The sequence below is a fragment of the Lampetra planeri genome, unplaced genomic scaffold (genome assembly GCF_965212315.1).
Source record: "Lampetra planeri unplaced genomic scaffold, kcLamPlan1.2.h2 scaffold_155, whole genome shotgun sequence".
Taxonomy (NCBI): domain Eukaryota; kingdom Metazoa; phylum Chordata; class Hyperoartia; order Petromyzontiformes; family Petromyzontidae; genus Lampetra; species Lampetra planeri.
The window spans coordinates 138,647-153,786 of record NW_027614276.1 but is presented as its reverse complement, the minus strand read 5'-3'; the positions used below and the strand labels follow the sequence as shown (position 1 = coordinate 153,786).

At 53.4% G+C, this 15,140-nt stretch overlaps 1 long non-coding RNA gene across 1 annotated transcript; it reads left to right on the top strand.

The window, feature by feature from the left end:
• The first annotated feature begins 7,796 nt into the window (after positions 1-7,796).
• On the top strand, positions 7,797-14,383 carry LOC144739527 (uncharacterized). Its single transcript, XR_013589455.1, has 3 exons — positions 7,797-7,926; positions 9,895-9,967; positions 13,991-14,383. It is a non-coding gene; the product is annotated as an uncharacterized LOC144739527 (long non-coding RNA).
• The last annotated feature ends 757 nt before the right edge of the window (positions 14,384-15,140 follow it).

Sequence of the window (15,140 nt, the reverse complement as noted above, 5' to 3'; positions counted from 1 at the left end):
GGAGGGTTTAATGTTGGGTTTGTCTATGGCACCTGAGGACGGCTACTTGCGTTGTGGCCGAAACGTCGTGAGAATGTTTTATTTTTATTATTTTATTACTTCCCTTCTACGTGACTTTACCGAAAGAACCAAGAAGATGAATCCTTGCAGTCACGAAAGCTTTAAATCGAAAAATAAAACATTTCTTATTCATGTAACTCAACGGCAGCAACTGCTTTGCACGATCAGTTGATATTGAACGCACCACCTTGAAATGGCAACCCCTTTTGAAACACAAAGATAACTTTTTAAAATCTTATTCGTGTGCGTGTTGTGTGCGCGTTGTCCCCTTGTAATATTAATTTTAAAAAAATTAGAGCCGGGAGTTTTGTCTTTAGCTTGTGGGGTGGGGGAGGGATTATACAAACAGTGGCCAGAGAGGTTCTCTCTGGCTTGGGCGTGGCCGCAGCGAGCCCGTGCTGCGCCCTCTCTCCACTGCTGGATTGAGCGGCGTTGGCACCATGTTCCTTGAAGAAACTTGCTTGCTTGGCGCTTGATGGTTCCGTCGTCGCTGCTGGACGTCTTGTCTGTTCTCACTGGGTGTTGGTCGGTGTGTGTATCAAACACACGGCGCATTCGATGGCGCTCTCTCTCTCTTGGTGGCAGCTCTAGGCTTCTCCACTGCTGGATGATTGTTGAGTCGGCACGATGCTCGGTGATGCCCGAGTCGTGCTGCTGCTGTCCCTCTCTCCTTGATCGCTGCCAACTTCACACGGACACCCGCCCTTACTTCAGGCTGTGTTGGCTCAGGCTCTGGACGAAGTGGCTCTGCGCGCTCACCGGCTTGGAGCGCCCTGGCGATGAACGATGGCTCTTGTTGCTCATCCGCTGCTGCTCGTCCTTTGCGATGCTCGCTTGGTCGACGCTTGATGGTTTCCGCCCTTTCTATAGGTCGATTGCTTGTCACTCGTCACTCTCTCTTCTCCGTGCTTTCCTTTGTTCGTGCAGCTGCCAGCTTCACTCGCACTTAACTTCGTTCTGCGAGAAGCGACACCTGCTATCGGCATCGGCGTTTGCTCCCTCACGACGCTCCGCCAGCCGGAGCACGGCTGAACCCAGCCTCAGCACGGCTGAACCCAGCCTCGACCCAGGTTGAACTCAGACTTCTGCGACTCGAACGACCCCTCCTCGTTCCATCTCTCTTCGAGGCACGATCTGCCCCAGCTCTCTTGCGAGCCGAGTTGCGAGAGTGAGCGCCACTCGAACCAGACTGCTCATTCGTGATGTGCGCTTGTGCTTAAAACTCAAAACGTGACTCCCCTCTCTGCGCATCTCTTGCGAGAGGAACAACAACGAGAGAAACAGATGTCCCAGCTATGCCAGCACAGACCCCCCCCCCCTCGCGACCCTTTGACCCCTCCCTCTGAGTGGGTCATTCCGAGGCCAGACCCCCAATACGTATTCAGGCTGGTATGTGTTTGTGCCAAATCGTTGGAAGACAAAGGTGGCCGAGGAGATTTTTGGTTCTATGGAATGCATATTCTTTAAGTTGTGCGTGGTTGACCTATTTTGACTTCCTATTCTTCTGGATGACCGTTGTTCTAACACTTAATAATTATTATTCAGTTTGTGATTTACCATGGTTATTAACACGTATTTCGTAGAGTTTATTGATGTTTGTTGTCTATCTATATACAGGGATCGCACTGTTTAACTCGAGTTATTTTGTTTAATGTCTTGAGGTTAAGTGTAAGTTGCCACTTACGCTTCCTTAACTGTTGGAATTCGTAATTATTATTTTTTTTGGTCAGGTAGATAGAAACATACAATACAAAATTATATATATATATATACGGTGAATACGAGTAATATAAGGGAATATCTAATAACAAGCCCCTATTGTTTGTTGGTTAATTCTTTTTGTTAAGTTTCTACTTTTCGGTAAGGAAAACGTTAAAGAAAACGCGAGTTGCAACCGTTGTTATCCTTTACTCTGCACCTTATCTGTAGACATCCAGATGTCTTGGGAGGTTAGTCCATCGATCTTTGTCCATCTGGATGTCTATGACCTCTCTGTGACCGAAATCTTACCGTTTTAATGGCCCTCCATGTTTCATGGATTCCTGGTGTGCTTGTGAGGAGGAGTGGGTTGTTTTCATTATTAAATAAAAATAGAAGAAAAAAAATTTCTTCATTATTCTTAATATAAAAAGGGGGTATAAACACAACAGGAGGCACGTCCCGTGCCCCGCGGTGGGAATAGGCATTTCCGTTTTTTCGTCCGTCACCTTGAAATCGGTCCGATTTTCGATTTAGTGCGGTTTCTCTATATGTATTTATTTACTATTGCCGACCGGCACGTGACGAAGCACGCCATTGCGCATGCGCGAGACGCCGACCAGGGCGGTTGCCCCTGGCAACGGGCAGCAACGCCGTCGCTGCAGGGTGGACGCCATTTTTAATTCGCGTTAAAAATATGCGCACGCATTAACACGCGACGCTGAGGTAAATTCATCAAAGTTTCACGTCCTCTTCACTCCCTCACCACTCTCCCTCACCCCTCTCCCTCACCCCTCTCCCTCACCCCTCTCCCTCACCACTCACTCTCACCACTCACCCATCTCCCTCACCACTCGCCCTCACCCCTCACCGCTCACCACCCACGCTCATCCTCACCCTCTCCCTCACCACTCACTCTCACCACTCACCCATCTCCCTCACCGCTCACCACTCACCGCTCACCACTCACGCTCATCCTCACCCCTCGCCCTCACCACTCGCCCTCACCACTCGCCCTCACCACTCGCCCTCACCACTCGCGAGGAATTTAGCATATGTATGGGAAATGCAGGAATGCGACTAGTACTACTTGTGAAATCCGCTTGATGCGGAGCTTCTCCAATTTTTTCATGCTGGAATTTCAGTCCACACACCCTGGCACTGACCAGAGTGTGGAAGATGCCCAGGCTGCTGGCCGGACGTTTCCCCTCCACGACCACCCTCCTTGCCCTGTATATGGTGAGCTTAGCGTAGCCCACCCAGTACAGTGACCAGCCCCTGAAGATGTTGGGATCTGTCGCCCTTTGGGTGTCCAAAGATGAGGAACGTTGGATAAATGGAGGTTGAACCTTTAGGCCTTAAATGTACGCTCCAGCTTCAAAATACGCTCCAAGCTTGGCGGCGTCTCATTCTTCACCTGAGGACGGCTGCTTGCGTTGTAGCCGAAACGTCGTGAGAATTCTGACTGTGGCAGAGCGAGGCAACTCTCAGCAGTGTGGAGGTGGAGGTGTGGGTGGACTTCCCCCGAGACAATAGAAAGTGAAATGGAGACCCTGTAGATGCGTAAGCTTGAGACGATGTCGCTCCAATAGATGCACCCTTGTCACAGGCCTTTAATGACAAGAATGTGAAGTTGAACACTCAGTTCCTAGGTTCAACCTGCAGGGTAAGAGCGGCCAGTCTTTGTGGACCTGTGGGTTGCGTAGATCTCTAACCAGGAGCGAGATCCAATAAGCTCCCAAGCATTCACTATGTTATCATAATTGCATTTATATGGTGCTCGCTTAATTGCCCCAGCAACACTGAGTTTTGTATCGTTTCTCGTCTCAAACACTCGAAGAGCATCCCCAAGTAGCAGCTGCCCCTGTGTGGCACAAGGTGGTGGCCCTGCACGGGCCTGCGTGTGGACAAGAGCCTGTCAGTAGGGGGCGATGGTTGATGTGGCATCTTAGTTGTGGAGTTTGTAGATAATGTTTTTAGAATTTGCTACATTAAACATGCAATGGCCTACTTGTTTTGAATGGAGCAATAGTATGTTGTACATACACTGTTAAGCAGACAGTGTTTTTTGTTTATCTTGTTAATACGATGTCACCTGATGCAGCATATTTCAGTGCAGTAATTTAACTTTGTAAAAATGATTGTCAATAAGTTAGAATGAATACTTGTCTGATTGTGTGCGTACGTGTAACATTTTGTCTACAAGGGTCAAACATTGAATGAGTCGTGTGAGGACACGGTGTGTGTTTTGCAAGTAACCTGGACAGATCAGATTCTTGTCATCGCGCTCGGGTTCAATCAACCCGAGCGCGATGACGTCACCACGCACGGGGGCGCCCCAACCAGCACCCCCCACCCACGTGACCAGCCCCTCCACCCACTGCCCACGTGACCAGCTCCCCCCTGCCCACGTGACCAGCCCCTCCCCTCCCCCGCCCACGTGACCAGCCCCTCCCCTCCCCCACCCACGTGACCAGCCCCTCCCCCGCCCACGTGACCAGCCCCTCCCCTCCCCCGCCCACGTGACCAGCCCCTCCCCTCCCCCGCCCACGTGACCAGCTCCTCCCCCCCCCACCCACGTGACCAGCCCCTCCCCTCCCCCGCCCATGTGACCAGCCCCTCCCCTCCCCCGCCCACGTGACCAGGTCCTCCCCCCCCGCCCACGTGACCCTCCCCCGCCCACGTGACCAGCCCCTCCCCTCCCCCGCCCACGTGACCAGCCCCTCCCCTCCCCCGCCCACGTGACCAGCCCCTCCACCCCCGCCCACGTGACCAGCCCCTCCACCCCCGCCCACGTGACCAGCCCCTCCCCTCCCCCGCCCACGTGACCAGCCCCTCCCCCGCCCACGTGACCAGGCCCTCCCCTCCCCCGCCCACGTGACCAGCCCCTCCCCTCCCCCGCCCACGTGACCAGCCCCTCCCCTCCCCCGCCCACGTGACCAGCCCCTCCACCCACCGCCCACGTGACCAGCCCCTCCCCTCCCCCGCCCACGTGACCAGCCCCTCCCCTCCCCTGCCCACGTGACCAGCCCCTCCCCTCCCCCGCCCACGTGACCAGCCCCTCCCCTCCCCCGCCCACGTGACCAGCCCCTCCCCTCCCCCGCCCACGTGACCAGCCCTCCCCCCCCGCCCACGTGATCAGCCCCTCCCCCCGCCCACGTGACCAGCCCCTCCCCTCCCCCGCCCACGTGACCAGCCCCTCCCCTCCCCCGCTCACGTGACCAGCCCCCCCGCCCGCCCACGTGACCAGCCCCTCCCCCCCCCCGCCCACGTGACCAGCCCCCCCCCACCCACCCACGTGACCAGCCCCTCCCCCCACCCACCCACGTGACCAGCCCCGCCCCTCCCCCGCCCACGTGACCAGCCCCTCTCCTCCCCCGCCCACGTGACCAGCCCCTCCCCTCCCCCGCCCACGTGACCAGCCCTCCCCCCCCCGCCCACGTGATCAGCCCCTCCCCCGCCCACGTGACCAGCTCCTCCCCCCCGCCCACGTGACCAGCCCCTCGCCCGCCCACGTGACCAGCCCCTCCCCTCCCCTGCCCACGTGACCAGCCACTCCCCCCCCCCGCCCAAGTGACCAGCCCCTCCCCTCCCCCGCCCACGTGACCAGCCCCTCCAACCACCGCCCACGTGACCAGCCCCTCCCCCCCGCCCACGTGACCAGCCCCTCCCCTCCCCCGCCCACGTGACCAGCCCCTTCCCTCCCCCGCCCACGTGACCAGCCCCTCTCCTCCCCCGCCCACGTGACCAGCCCCTCCCCCCCCACCCACGTGACCAGCCCCTCCCCTCCCCCGCCCACGTGACCAGCCCCTCCCCTCCCCCGCCCACGTGACCAGCCCCCCCCCCGCCCACGTGACCAGCCCCTCCCCCCCCGCCCACGTGACCAGCCACTCCCCCCCCCCGCCCACGTGACCAGCCCCTCCCCTCCCCCGCCCACGTGACCAGCCCCTCCCCTCCCCCGCCCACGTGACCAGCCCCTCCCCCCCCCCCGCCCACGTGACCAGCCCCTCCCCTCCCCCGCCCACGTGACCAGCCCCTCCCCTCCCCCGCCCACGTGACCAGCCCCTCCCCTCCCCCGCCCACGTGACCAGCCCCTCCCCCCCCCGCCCACGTGACCAGCCCCTCCCCCGCCCACGTGACCAGCCCCTCCCCTCCTCCGCCCACGTGACCAGCCCCTCCCCCGCCCACGTGACCAGCCCCTCCCCCCCCCCGCCCACGTGACCAGCCCCTCCCCTCCCCCGCCCACGTGACCAGCCCCTCCCCCCCCACCCACGTGACCAGCCCCTCCCCCCCCCACCCACGTGACCAGCCCCTCCCCCCCCCCGCCCACGTGACCAGCCCCTCCCCTCCCCCGCCCACGTGACCAGCCCCTCCCCCCTCCCACGTGACCAGCCCCTCCCCTCCCCCGCCCACGTGACCAGCCCCTCCCGCCCACCCACGTGACCAGCCCCTCCCCCCGCCCACATGACCAGCCACTCCCCCCCCACCCACGTGACCAGCCACTCCCTCCCCCGCCCACTTGACCAGCCCCTCCCCCCCCACCCACGTGACCAGCCCCTCCCCCCGCCCACGTGACCAGCCACTCCCCCCCCCGCCCATGTGACCAGCCCCTCCCCCGCCCACGTGACCAGCCCCCCCCCCGCCCACGTGACCAGCCCATGCCCACGTCACCAGCCCCTCCCCTCCCCCAGCCCACGTGACCAGCCCCGCCCCTCCCCCAGCCCACGTGACCAGCCCCACCCCTCCCCCACCCACGTGACCAGCCCCCCCACGCTGCTACTGCTGCGGCGGCGTTCTGGCGTTTGTCCCAAGCGGGTTGGCTGCAATGAAGCCGTGAAGACACCGAACAGTTCCACTGCTACAATTAGCGCGCTGAGGCGCTGCAGTTGCACTATGTGTCCACACCTGCAGCAACCATGTTAAATTTCTTCTTAGGTTTTTTCCGGTAAAGTCACGTAGGTAAAACATCAAAATGAATGAAAATAAAATAAAATAAAAAATCACGACGTTTCGGAGGCAGCACAAGTCTCCGTCATCAGGTGGGACCGTCACAGCCAGATTAGCTGCATCAAGTGAGGCCATGATTCAAGATGTAATCCCTTAAAAGCGAGTTGAAGGGGGAGGGAGAGGGAGGGGGGAGCTCATCAGACTATGGTAGCCAATGAAAGGAACGTATCGGGAGGGAGGGGGGGCGAGGCCAAAAGGGTGGGCGATGGACGTGGAAGCGCTTGTGCGCAAGCGGCCAATTACTGCACACGCCAACACAATGGAGCGATTGTGCGCTAGCGGCCAGCCACTGCACCCGCCAACACAATGGGCAGAGAGGAGGAGGGGAGGTCTAATACACATGATAGACAAAAGAACGAAAATGATGATGGGTACAAACTTAGGGGGAGCTCATCAGACTATGGTAGCCAATGAATGGAACGTAGCGGGAGGGAGGGGGGGCGAGGGGGGGCGAGGCCAAAAGGGTGGGGGACGGACGTGGAAGCGCTTGTGCGCAAGCGGCCAATTACTGCACACGCCAACACAATGGAGAGAGAGGGGGAGGGGGGGTCTGATACACATGATAGACAAAAGAACGAAAATGCCCATGTTTATACCAATGCTGGCTGAACAATGAAGAGAGTACTGTTAAAATAACTGGGGATGTTAACACTCGGTAAAGTACAGTAAAATAGTGCCTGTCAGATAAGATGGTCCAAAAAATTTGTGATTAAGTCTTTTTTGCGTGGTTGATAACATCTTTCCAATGATTACTAAGTTTGTACCCATCATCACGGTTGAATGTATGTCTGTGTTTGTATATTTGTATGGCTTCTGACGTCACCGCTCAGCGTGACCTCATCGGCGTCAAACGCCAGGGGGAGGTGCCTCGTTAGTGACGTCATGTCACTCACCCCCGACCACCGCGCTCTTGAGCGTGACGTCACATCCACTCAGCCGCTGCCGATACCTGTCCCAGTGCCAATCCTTATTTGGGCAAAGCCACGCCCGGTGACTGGCGGCTCATTAACATAATTTATTCGTGAAGTCGCGAGTTTCGAGCCGCTCATTGTGGGGAGGGGAGTGTCATCGTACACCGCAAGTGACGTCATGTCACCTGCTGCCGCGTGACGTCACGAGGGACCGGGAAGTTTCCGCTCGGCCCGTGCACTGAAATCCGAGGTGAGATTCTCATCGCGGTTGTGGTGATTGTGGTTGTTGTGGTGGTTGTTGTTGTGGTGGTTGTGGTGGTTGTTGTTTACCGAGGTAGCGCCTCGCTCTCTCTCTCGTAGGGATGTCAATTGAGTAGCAGCGAGCATGGAAGCGATGTCCACTTTGGAACTTTACAACGCGGGGCCTTGCCTCCTGCCCTCGCCTGGTCGCGTTTGCTTCAATTCTCTCGCTTATTCTTAGGTTTTTTCGGTAAAGTCACGTAAAAAAGTAAAATAAAAAATCACGACGTTTCGGAGGCAACACAAGCTTCCGTCTTCAGGTGGTACCGTCACAGCCACGACAGCTGTATCAAGTAAATGAGAGATTGCAGTAGCTACCACTCCGTTTATATAATGGTTGGAGAAGATCGTGGTGCAAGGGGCGCATTATTAATATGGTAAGGTGAGGCTTAAGACTAAGAATAGACTGCATAACAAAGGCTGAGCCTTTGTTGTGGAGAGGTGCGGTTTGTGACTCAACCTGTGGCAGGGATACCACCACTAAACATGGTAAAACTGTAATAGTTGTCTGTCAAATAAGATTGGCAAATAAGTGTAGTTAAATCTTTTTTGCGTGGTTGATAACATCTTTCCAATGATTACTAAGTTTGTACCCATCATCACGGTTGAAATTATGTCTGTGTTTGTATATTTGTATGGCTTCGTGCACAAACCTTTGATGGTAGCCAGGAGGCTTGCAGAGAACCTTGGTCTCGGAAAAGACAATTTCATGAGAGCCCACCGAGTTGTAGCAATGATCGGCAACGGCCGAAGAATCAGTTCTGCCGTGTTTCAGATCTGACTTGTGCTCGCGGACACGATCAGCAACATGACGTTTCGTTTCTCCAATGTAGCAATCACCACAAATGCAACTCAATTTGTAGACTCCAGGATACTGTAAGTCAGGAACGACATCCTTCACAGATGGAATCAAATAACGGATATTATGCACTGTACTGAATCGGACTTGGATCTTATGTTTGTTTAGAATTTTGGAGATCTTTTTGGTCACGCCTGCTATGTATGGCAACGTGATAGTTTTGGTTGGAGTTTCATGTGGCTGTTTCTGTATGGTGGGAGAAACAGCTTGGCGGATAGTGCGGTCTTAATTCACCGGCCAAGTGGTGTTGGTCAGAAATGCCATTGGCTCTGCGGTATAGCGTTTTGATGAGAGAATTCTTTTGAGAGGGATGGTGGTACTTGAAACCGGATTCCCACCACCACCCATCTCTCTGCCCCTTTCTCTACCCCCCTCTCTCTCTCTGCCCCCCTCTCTCTCTATTTAAGGCCTCGACACAGAGGCGTTGTTTCTGTGTGTGTCTCTGTGTGTCTCTGTGTGTCTCTGTGTGTCTCTCTGTCATCTCTCTCTGTGTGTCTATGTGTCATCTCTCTCTCTCTCTCTCTGCTTATGTGTCTGTCTATGTGTCTCCGTGTCTCTCTCTCAAATTGAGCAATCTTTGGAAGAACGTTATCAACCAGGTGGGCTGTTGACTGTTATGTTAGCCGACTCTCTGTTGTATTGCACTACATTTCTAAGTTTACTAGGTTTTTTTTCTCTTTCATTTGTACCTGATGATGATTGCTTGTGTTGCAATCGAAATGTCGTATGCTATTATTTTATTTATTTATTCTACGTGACTTTACCGAAAGAACCAAAGAGTTTCTTCTAGATTTGAAGCTTTCGTGACTGCAATGATTCATATTCTTAGGTTGTTTCGGTAAAGTCACGTAGGTAAAACATTAAAATTAATGAAAGTAAAATAATATAAAATAAAATAAAATATTTTATTTTATTTTACTTTCATTAATTTTAATGTTTTACCTACGTGACTTTACCGAAAGAGTATCTTGCTTAAGTTTAAATTTCCCTTCACCTGGCTCGCTACTTTGTAACTTGTTTTGTTTTAAATATTCACAGTTTTTTTTCATTTCTTACCAGGCCACGCCCGCTTGAGCTGCTGTACCGCTCTTGTGTTCAGAAACGACCTGCCCACAACAACAATAACAACAAGGTGAGGCTCGTCAACAGCGTGGCGGTGTTCACTCTAGACGCGTGGCGGTGTTCGCTCTAGACGCGTGGCGGTGTTCGCTCTAGACACATGGCGGTGTTCACTCTAGACACGTGGTGGTGTTCACTCTAGACGCGTGGTGGTGTTCACTCTAGACACGTGGCGGTGTTCGGTCTAGACGCGTGGTGGTGTTCACTCTAGATACGTGGCGGTGTTCACTCTAGACGCGTGGCGGTGTTCGCTCTAGACACGGCGGTGTTCGCTCTAGACGCGTGGTGGTGTTCACTCTAGATGCGTGGTGGTGTTCACTCTAGACACGTGGCGGTGTTCGCTCTAGACGCGTGGCGGTGTTCGCTCTAGACGCGTGGCGGTGTTCACTCTAGACGCGTGGTGGTGTTCACTCTAGACACGTGGCGGTGTTCGCTCTAGACGCGAGGTGGTGTTCACTCTAGATACGTGGCGGTGTTCGCTCTAGACGCGTGGCGGTGTTCACTCTAGACGCGTGGTGGTGTTCACTCTAGACACGTGGCGGTGTTCGCTCTAGACGCGTGGTGGTGTTCACTCTAGACGCGTAGCGGTGTTCACTCTAGACGCGTGGTGGTGTTCACTCTAGACACGTGGCGGTGTTCGCTCTAGACGCGTGGTGGTGTTCACTCTAGACGCGTGGCGGTGTTCGCTCTAGACACGGCGGTGTTCGCTCTAGACGCGTGGTGGTGTTCACTCTAGATGCGTGGTGGTGTTCACTCTGGACGCGTGGCGGTGTTCGCTCTAGACGTGTGGCAGTGTTCACTCTAGACGCGTGGCGGTGTTCACTCTAGACACGTGGTGGTGTTCACTCTAGACACGTGGTGGTGTTCACTCTGGACGCGTGGCGGTGTTCACTCTAGACGCGTGGCGGTGTTCACTCTAGATACGTGGCGGTGTTCGCTCTGGACGCGTGGTGGTGTTCACTATAGACACGTGGAGGTGTTCACTCTGGACACGTGGAGGTGTTCACTCTGGACGCGTGGAGGTGTTCACTCTGGACACGTGGAGGTGTTCACTATAGACACGTGGCAGTGTTCACTCTAGACGCGTGGCGGTGTTCACTATAGACACGTGGCAGTGTTCACTCTAGACGCGTGGAGGTGTTCACTCTGGACACGTGGAGGTGTTCACTATAGATGCGTGGAGGTGTTCACTCTGGACACGTGGCGGTGTTCACTATAGACGCGTGGAGGTGTTCACTATAGACGCGTGGCGGTGTTCACTATAGACGCGTGGAGGTGTTCACTCTGGACACGTGGAGGTGTTCACTATAGATGCGTGGAGGTGTTCACTCTGGACACGTGGAGGTGTTCACTATAGACACGTGGAGGTGTTCACTATAGACGCGTGGCGGTGTTCACTATAGACGCGTGGAGGTGTTCACTATAGACGCGTGGCGGTGTTCACTCTGGACACGTGGAGGTGTTCACTATAGACGCGTGGCGGTGTTCACTCTGGACACGTGGCGGTGTTCACTATAGACGCGTGGCGGTGTTCACTATAGACACGTGGCGGTGTTCACTATAGACGCGTGGAGGTGTTCACTATAGACACGTGGCGGTGTTCACTATAGACGCGTGGAGGTGTTCACTATAGACACGTGGCGGTGTTCACTATAGACGCGTGGAGGTGTTCACTATAGACGCGTGGCGGTGTTCACTATAGACACGTGGCGGTGTTCACTATAGACGCGTGGAGGTGTTCACTATAGACACGTGGCGGTGTTCACTATAGACGCGTGGAGGTGTTCACTATAGACGCGTGGCGGTGTTCACTATAGACACGTGGAGGTGTTCACTATAGACGCGTGGAGGTGTTCACTATAGACACGTGGAGGTGTTCACTCTAGACGCGTGGCGGTGTTCACTATAGACACGTGGAGGTGTTCACTATAGACACGTGGAGGTGTTCACTATAGACACGTGGCGGTGTTCACTATAGACGCGTGGAGGTGTTCACTATAGACGCGTGGAGGTGTTCACTATAGACACGTGGAGGTGTTCACTATAGACGCGTGGAGGTGTTCACTCTGGACACGTGGAGGTGTTCACTATAGACGCGTGGAGGTGTTCGCTATAGACACGTGGAGGTGTTCACTATAGACGCGTGGCGGTGTTCGCTATAGACACGTGGCGGTGTTCACTATAGACACGTGGCGGTGTTCACTATAGACACGTGGAGGTGTTCACTATAGACACGTGGCGGTGTTCACTATAGACGTGTGGAGGGGAAACCCGGGGATCGGGAAGGAAATCCACGCGACCACGGGGAGAGAGAGAGAGACACGTAAACTACAAATATACAGCAGGCGTCAGGGTCGGGATCGAACCCACGACTTCCTGTATGCCAGGACAGGTAGTTAACATCTCACCACAGAGAGACACGCAGCCTCGGCTGTGTTGGTTGATCCTCAATGAATTACTTGGTGGAGTGAGGAAGCATTAATACTGAGCAGGTGAAGGTGGCCAGGCGTGGGTCTGGATACACCACCACCTGTGAACCATGCTGCCAGTGTGTGAGAGTGGTGGAGCCAGTGGGGGTGGGGTGGCACGTGCCCCCCCAACGATCCGATAGAAATCCGTAATTTCGATAGGATCATTGGGGTTTATTAGTAACTAGCTTCACTACCTGGCTTTGCCCGGGACTTGGATTTTTGTCTTGGATTAATTTAATATTCCCTCATAATTCAATGAAAAACCCTGAAAAAATTGATGCTTGCAAGAAGGAAGCCGAAACACTTCAATTTACCTAAATCGGATGTTTTCACTCAAGGAAATTCAACCTGAACCCACTGCTACGTCAGGTCGATTTTTGCCACTCGGGAAGGGAATGACGCGGCGCTCGCTTAGACATTCCAGACAGCATAAGCTGTGAAAATTTCATGACGCCAGAGCTCAGCGTTGGAGAGTTTTTGCTGCTGCACACAAACAAACAGGTGTAAGTTCTGCTTTATATTTAAGATGGCAGTTGTACCCATTATTTACACAGATTTGTATTGAAACTCCGAGAAGCCAATGACTTAATCGGCCAGGAGCGAAGTGCCACCTAAAATCTCCCGGCACGCTGTGAGCAGCTGTAGAAGTACGGTGCGCGAAGAGCCATGTGGTAGGGGGGTAAGCATTGCACAGCGCTTAGCTCAGGTGTGATGCGGGTTGATGCCACATACGTCATGGTCATTCCCCCCCCCCCCCCCCCAAAATACAAAAGTCTATTTTTCTTTCCTGAAGGCATCAACACGTTCAGCGAGCGCGATGACGATCACACGCGTCGAATGAAAAGCAAGGGACAAGTCCTTTCTTACTAACAACTCCTTTCTCACTAACAACTCCTTACTTACTAACAACTCCTGTAATTTTTCATTGCTGGAGGGGTTTCCTCCCCCTACCTGAAAATCCTGGCTCCACCTCTGAGTGTGTGACAGTGTCAAGTTTGTATTTGCAGTAAAGTCTATTAACTCTATTGAGCACAGAGGTTATATCAAAACAGTAGTTTATTTTAGTTTTCCTCTCGAACTCTTTGTAAGAATGGAGTCAGGAAGTGATCACAGCAAACACGTGCAGCAGCTTAAGTCGGAACTGCTCATCCGAGCAATCAAGGACATCTGTGCCTGGCTTCACACCTCTAAATTGCGATTGAACATTAATTTATGCATTTGTGCATATCACAAATAGTATTATTTTCAACACCCATTGTTATGTCAGCTGAATTTAGCTTTCATAAACATTTATTTAGAAGCCAGACAGCTGAAATTGTGTGCTGAGTTTTGGGTTAACGTTCATTTTGAAGATACGAGGGCTTCCAGGCACGGTTATAACCATTTGCCCTCTCATTGTGTGCCATAACAGCCCATGTGATGAATTTGGGACACTTTTTTACTATATCATAAATATATGAATAACTATAGACGTGTAAGTGACGTGTGACTGTGTATATATGCATTCCTCTGTGCCTCGATACTGACGTGTAGATGGTGTGGATATTCTTTGTTTCTGTCTGCAGCTGTCGCTGCCTCTGCAGAATTGGTCTCATGGAGCAAAGGCACTCGGCGCAGCTCGGTGCAAAAAGGCATCAATGCGACCAGTGTGCATACAGCACGGATCGTCCTGAACATTTGATACGGCACCAGAGAACTCACACAGGAGAGAAACCCTTCAAGTGCAGTGTGTGTGGGAGGGCGTTTGCACAGTCATGATCTTGTAACACACCAGAGAACTCACACAGGAGAGAAACCCTTCAAGTGCAGGGGTGGGTGGGTGAGTGGGTGGATGGGTGGATGAGTGAGTGGGTGGATGAGTGAGTGGGTGAGTGGGTGGGTGGATCGGTGGGTGAGTTTTAATTCTATGTTTTTATTAGATAATTGTATTTCTTCATTAAAAGCTTATTCATTGAAAACGACATTTCGTGTGAATTTTCTCTTGTCGTGAAGTAGATGGCCTTGCTGGGTGTGCGGTTCGATGCGGACTTTCATCTGGTTGAGATCACGGGATCGAGAAAAGGTGACAGAGCTGGCCGTGCGAGAAGACCGCCGTCTGCAGATCGATTCCAACGTGATCGAACGTCTGTCCTTGAGCCTCCGTCGTTCATGCAGGGGGTGCGTAGGGTTATAGCGCCCTCTGCATGAAAACGACGGAAAGTGCAGCGTTCATCACAGATGAAGTTGTGCGCTTATATAAAAGAGTATCGCCAGTGGGTTTTCAAAGTACCTTTGTCTTGCAGAAATCAATTTCTCGTGAGCCCACCGCATTCAAACAATGCTCAGCTGAGCGGGGCGAGCCACAGTGGGGAGAGGGGGGGTTAGGGTTAACCCTAATGTTCGTGAAAAAAAAATTCCAAAATTTTACACTTTTTAGGAATTTATTTTTTTATATTTAATTACCAATTGCTTAATGGTGGCAGGCAATCATCTGACCCATAGGTGGCAGCCATCTCAAGCCAGAGGACGAGAGGACTCTAGCCGCCACACATAAAGGATTTATAGTGAAAAACTTTGTTTTTACGGGTTAATTATACTTTTTTTACATGAAATGTTCATGGTGAAATATCCTATTTTAAATGCAATATATAGCATACTAATGCTAAACAAAAGGGAGGAATTAACTTTTGTTGAAAAAGAAAGCTGTAAAAATTTGGCCAATATTGGCCAAAAACG